This window comes from Crotalus tigris, unplaced genomic scaffold (genome assembly GCF_016545835.1).
Source record: "Crotalus tigris isolate CLP2741 ecotype Arizona unplaced genomic scaffold, ASM1654583v1 scf7180000018807.1825209, whole genome shotgun sequence".
Lineage (NCBI taxonomy): Eukaryota > Metazoa > Chordata > Lepidosauria > Squamata > Viperidae > Crotalus > Crotalus tigris.
This window is the reverse complement of record NW_024097206.1, coordinates 346916-352915: the sequence shown is the minus strand read 5'-3', so window position 1 is coordinate 352915 and position 6000 is coordinate 346916. Positions and strand designations below refer to the sequence as shown.

At 39.5% G+C, this 6000-nt stretch overlaps 1 long non-coding RNA gene across 1 annotated transcript; it reads right to left on the bottom strand.

Annotated features, from left to right (window-relative positions):
* Positions 1–2447: 2447 nt before the first annotated feature.
* On the bottom strand, positions 2448–5803 carry LOC120313870. Its single transcript, XR_005558277.1, has 2 exons — positions 5597–5803; positions 2448–2922 (listed from the first exon to the last, which is right to left on the bottom strand). It is a non-coding gene; the product is annotated as an uncharacterized LOC120313870 (long non-coding RNA).
* Positions 5804–6000: the final 197 nt, after the last annotated feature.

Below are 6000 nucleotides of genomic sequence, written 5' to 3'. Positions count from 1 at the left end.
TGGAGAGCTCTCCCGGCTGGAATACACTGAATGGCCATACTCACCAAATCCGAGGGAACTGGACGTGCGGCGGTGGCAGGCGGACAGGCGCTGGACCAAGGGGGGGCGGGGTTTCACGGGAAGAGGGATTAGGGCACAAGGGAGGACTTATAAGGGCGATTAGGCGGATGGTGGTTTGTGGGCGGAGGGTGGGGATGTGGGCATGGTCATGTTATAAAGAGCACTGGGAACAAACCATTCCCAGTGCTGACTTTGTTAGTTGGGCAGTGAATAAACGTCCTGACGTGCACTGAGTTCCTGCGTTCCTGGTTTTCATTCCGGACGACTAAGGACTTGGATTGACAATATGGATACCAGGAGAAATCTCATTTCAGAAGGCAGGCATTATAATGGGGAAGGTATGCTTCCAGGGTTCCGATAGATGACTTTGTTTCATTGAGGGGAATAAGAGGATACCATCTCCATTGGATGGGACCAGCTGGGCTGATGGGAGGTAGTCCCTATAATATGTAGGGCTTTATATGTCATAATCAACAGCTTGAATCACATCCAGACACAAGCTGGCAACCAATGCAGCTCATGATGCAGAGGTACACATGAGCACATTGAGGCACACCCATCACTGCCCATGTTTCATTACAAGCCAGTTGAAACCTCTGGGATGCCCTTCAAGGGCAATAATCTGAAGAGCACATTTCATTAATTGGGCCATGAGGTGATCAGAACGATTGTCTGAAGGGCCTTCTTATCCAGGAAATTGTTCCTTGCCACAGCTGCCATCGACTTGTCAGGCAAGAGCTGCAAGTTCAGCAGGCCCGCACATTGGGCATCACCCTTGATGGGATAGTAACAACAACAACAACAATAATAATAAAGTTGGAAGGGACCTTGGAGGTTATCTAGTCCAACCCCCTGCTCAGGCAGGAAACCCTATACCATTTCAGACAAATGGCTGTCCAGTCTCTTCTTAAAAACTTCCAGTGTTGGAGCATTTACTGCTTCTGGAGGCAGGTTGTTCCACTGGTTAATTGTTAATTGTTCTAACTGTCGGAAGTTTCTCTTTAGTTCTAGGTTGCTTCTCTCCTTGATTAGTTTCCATCCGTTGCTTCTTGTCCTGCCTTCAGGCCCTTTGGAGAATAGCTTGACTCCCTCTTCTTTGTGGCAGCCCCTGAGATATTGGAACACTGCTATCATGTCCCCCCTTGTCCTTCTCTTCGTTAAACTAGACATACCCAATTCCAGCAGCCGTTCCTTATATGCTTTAGCCTCCAATCCCCTAATCATCTTTGTTGTTCTTCTCTGTACGCTTTCTAGAGTCTCAACATCTTTTTTACATCGTGGTGACCAAAACTGGATGCAGTATTCCAAGTGTGGCTTTACCAAGGCATTGTAAAGTGGTATTAATACTTTACGTGATCTTGATTCTATCCCTCTGTTAATGCAGCGTAGCACTGTATTGGCCTTTTTGGCAGCTGCAGCACACTGCTTGCTCATATTTTGTAGGATGCTAAGAAAAAGACACAGGCATGTCTTGAGCAGAGGTTTGAAGCTGCAGGATACAGCTTGACAAACTCTGAGTTTATTCTTTCTTATATACTTTTTACATACATAGGCTTTGCCATTAACTGCTGACATTTTACATTTAGAAGTTTAACCTTTAGCTGTTGACATAAAGTAACTGAAAAATTCCTTCATATAAGCAATTATTTTCTAGTAACACATTACCTGTTGAGAGCAGGTAAAACAAATACAGGTAAATTAGGAAAGGAGAAAGAACTGATAAAGACAAGAAGAGATAAAGACAGGAAGAGATAAAGATGGGAAGAGATAAGGGAAGGAACTAAACATATTATCTGTTTAGGTAGGTAAGATATTAAATCAAGAGGGGGTGATCTTTTGACTGCTTCCTTGGGACAAAGGGTATCAAAAGGTTATGAGGTTTGTGGGGGGGGGGAAAGCATGGCAGTTTGCTGCGCGTGCAAATTCCCCCACATCTCACTTTTCTCTATTTTATTAATGAGGACATTATTCTAAGCTGGAGTAGTTAGTGGGTCTTAGTCAGTGAACATATAACTTTGCAATTGTTTATACAAAGCATAACTTGTTCCTGAGGTAAGTTAATGGTAGTTTAGTGTGGAAAATTGAAAGTAGAGGGGAAAAAAAGACATTGAATAACCATATATGTGCATAGTTAAAAGATATCTCTTGAAAGGAGGTACAATTTAAAATTCTTTGACTGACGTGTATACAATGAGGTTTTTTAGATGAAGTAGTACAATTGACAATTTTTGCATAAGTAAGATTTGTAGGAACAGCTACAATTGGTGTATGTAAAACAATAGCATCAAGGGTTAACATGTAAGAGGCATGACCCTAGCTTGACATAGTTGCATAATGAAATTCATTGTCTGATAAAAAATTGTTTAAACCAGTATAATTTTTTTTAAAAATTGAAGCTGGAACACACAAAGGTATAAGACAGGTAGAGAGTAGATTTTCCATATCATATGATTCAGAAATACAAAGGTCTGTCACTTTTGTGATATTAGCTAATTGCACCCAAATATTATATTTCATCCGTGATTCTAAAGGATGAGTGGGAGAGCTTGAGCCCCCACACAGCAATTAAAAAGGAAAGAGAGGCAAAGAATGATTAAGGAATTTGCAGTCAAAACCACAAATATGGCAGTGCATAAATTCTCTGGTGTAAGTTCTTTTCCCTGTTGCCACAGAACCATCTGTGCTTTGGAGATTAGGTTTTTTCACATCGCCCCAGGTTGTTGGTCAACTGCGATGGCAAGAGCAAAAGGGATGTTGTGATGTCTGAAGAGTCATCTGCTTCATTTTCAGTATTGGGTTCTCGACTTGATGCCATGACATCTTTGGCTGGTCACACACACCAGGCTGGAATCCAGAGAGGGCCTGTAGGAGCAAGCACAGAGCATAGCCTCGCCCCCAAGTTAGTACTGGAATTGGATCTAACCAGGTTTTATCAGGCAATTGCTGATAATATACCAATGGATTAGGAAGCACAGCTTTCTGCTGAAAGTGACGCTGGTAGGCAGTAGTGTTTTGAAAAGAAATATTTAGCTGATTTAAAGTTATTAGGACTTTATTGACTTGATTATTTATCCATGCCAAATTAGGTACCCTTGATCCCTCCTTTTTTATTTGTTTATGAAGGCAGTCCTTAAAGAACCGATACATATGTGAGAAACAAAGGATAGCTGCTGTAAAGTTAAAAACAAAGCCATAAGATTGGGGTCGATCCTGGGCATGATGTAAGCACCTGTAAGGTTAAAAATAAGTTGGCACACATAATGAGAATAAGAGATTAAGTTAAAAGGTGTGGAAAGCTAAAATAGCAGCAGAAGAGATAGGTTATTCTGAAAATAAAATTGAAAATCAAATTTTGGGATAGGAATAACAATATTAATTAAATCAGTCCCATTTCAAGGACAAGCTTGATTGTGTCCTGAGGTTATTTCAGCAACAGCCTGGATAAAAGATAAAACATTTTGGGATGGGATAAGTAAAGCCATTCAATACAATATACTTTTTGCGCTTCTAACACAGCTAATATTCCTGTAAGTATCTTACTAGTAAGAAATATCAAAAGTGTTAAGTGACAATTCCTATGTGGAATTCTGTCCACAAATTGAGTACTCAAGTACTTAATTTGCTCAACTGTGGTAAATGCTGCAAGTGGAACTACAAATGAGATCTCCAGGTTGTTTTCCTTTGGTCAATAAGTTAAATTCCAAGTTAATCAAAGATGGAAACAAATTTCTATTAAGTAGGTTAAATATTTACAAAACTTAAGTTTTGCTAGCTGAAACTGCAAGAGCGGGGATTAAATTTCATCTCCATTCACATACTGGAATTCTAAGCAGAGAAGGAAAAAAAGTTTAAAACGAACAGTTTCCCCCCCTCTTCTTTCTGTCTCTCTTGCTCTTAAAGCAACACAGCCAGTTGAAAAACAAAAGAGACAGGAAAAGTTTTTTGTTACAAACTTTTCACCACTAAAAATTAGTTTTCTCTCCTTGACATGCATTTTCCATAAATTCTCTCACACATTCTCCATGCAAACACTTACTATTACTTTTCAATTACAACAATAAAATCTGCAGTTTTTTATTTCTTTTACAGCCTGGGAGAGAGTGGGTGGGGGTGGGGTTTGAGGGTTAACACACACACTCAGGTATCAACAAATTAATTCATTCATTTTCATTCTAACTGCTTGTATAAACAATTCCACATACAAATATTTCATTTTATACTTTCTCCAGGCAAACTATTTATTTTTAAATAAGGCCTTTTTGTATTGTTGTTATCAGAGAGGGTTTGACCCTCTTCCAAGTCTTGGAAATAACACAGAACAACACAGACAAACATATATATACAAATACCAATAAAACAACATTGATTTAGACATATGGCTTGTCCTGCAAAAAGCGAGAAGAATCATGAGATGATTCCAACCAAACATGTGTTTTTTGTTTTTTTTTAAAATAGGGCCCTTTTAATCATCTCCTATTTTTCTCACCATTCCAAGCCCAAGCATAATGTTCTGGGTGGCCACACACACATATACACACATATACATAAACAAAAGACACATCAATTTGGGGTTTGAGGCTAAAACAGGCCTCCCCTTTTAATTAAAAAGGAGGAGAACATTTATGGTTACTTCCAACTTATCCCAGCAATTTCAAAAGACATTGGGGAAAGACTAAAAGGAATATTGGTGGTGTGAAGGGTGAGAGAAATGTAGCAGCCTCCTCTCCTTACCTCTTGACTAAAGGGAATTGAATAGAGCCAGATTAAAAGGGGAAAAAAAAGAAAAAAAACTTGCTTTCAGTTCTTTGAATTTTCTTTTCTTTTTCTTCCGTGGCTTTAGTTGTTATCAGATAAACTAGCCAGCCGGAGGTTTACAAAATTTTTCAGTGTTGTCTTGTTAAAGATTATTTATACTTCTACACATCAACACAAAGCACCATCAGACATTGTCTGACAGGGTTAAACTTAACAGCTACTTGAAGTTTCAAAACATCCCAATTGTTCAAAACACATTGCAGAGGAGTACATTTTAATTTAATTTGTTTCTTTAAATTCCTCTGACCATTCCCCATATATATTTTTTCTACTTCAAGATTGTTCCTCTAATATTTTCCTTATGGGGGTGTATGGTGGCTCTAAGGAGGTAAAAGAATTAGCCTCTTCAGAAGGAGCTGAAAATCCAATTAAAGATGCTTTCAGAGGCACAGTTTTTACTTTGATCCTAATCAGGTGTGGGGCTTGTAGTTAATTGTTACCCTGCTGAAGCATCTGAGCCAAATTTTTCCACTGCTTGATGGCATTGATGCCATTGATGTAATACCTGTACTGGAGCCCAAGATTCAAGATGTAAAGTATGCCCTATTTTTTTCCCAATCTTGTAACCTAAGCGTCCAGCACTTAGGATATCAAGGGGAATGTTTCCCTACCTCACCCATCAGCTTCCTTTTGTCTGCATCAGGCGTTTTCATGCCTGATGTGTGTAACAGGAATCTGAGTTCCTTTGCTGGTGCTGAGATAGATTGCAACCCTTACTTACCACTGAGGGGTCCCGTAGGATGAAAGTGCACTTAGGGGTCTATTCCAGACGCTGGTAAGTAAGTTGGCTGTTGCTCCCTCGGAAGGGGGGGGCTGTTCCAGTTGCTCCATGGGAGGGCTGCCCCACGTTGGGCGCCAGATGTAGGAAGCTAAGAAAAAGACACAGGCATGTCTTGAGCAGAGGTTTGAAGCTGCAGGATACAGCTTGACAAACTCTGAGTTTATTCTTTCTTATATACTTTTTACATACATAGGCTTTGCCATTAACTGCTGACATTTTACATTTAGAAGTTTAACCTTTAGCTGTTGACATAAAGTAACTGAAAAATTCCTTCATATAAGCAATTATTTTCTAGTAACATATTACATGGTCAGAGATCAGGTAAAGACAAATACAGGTAGATG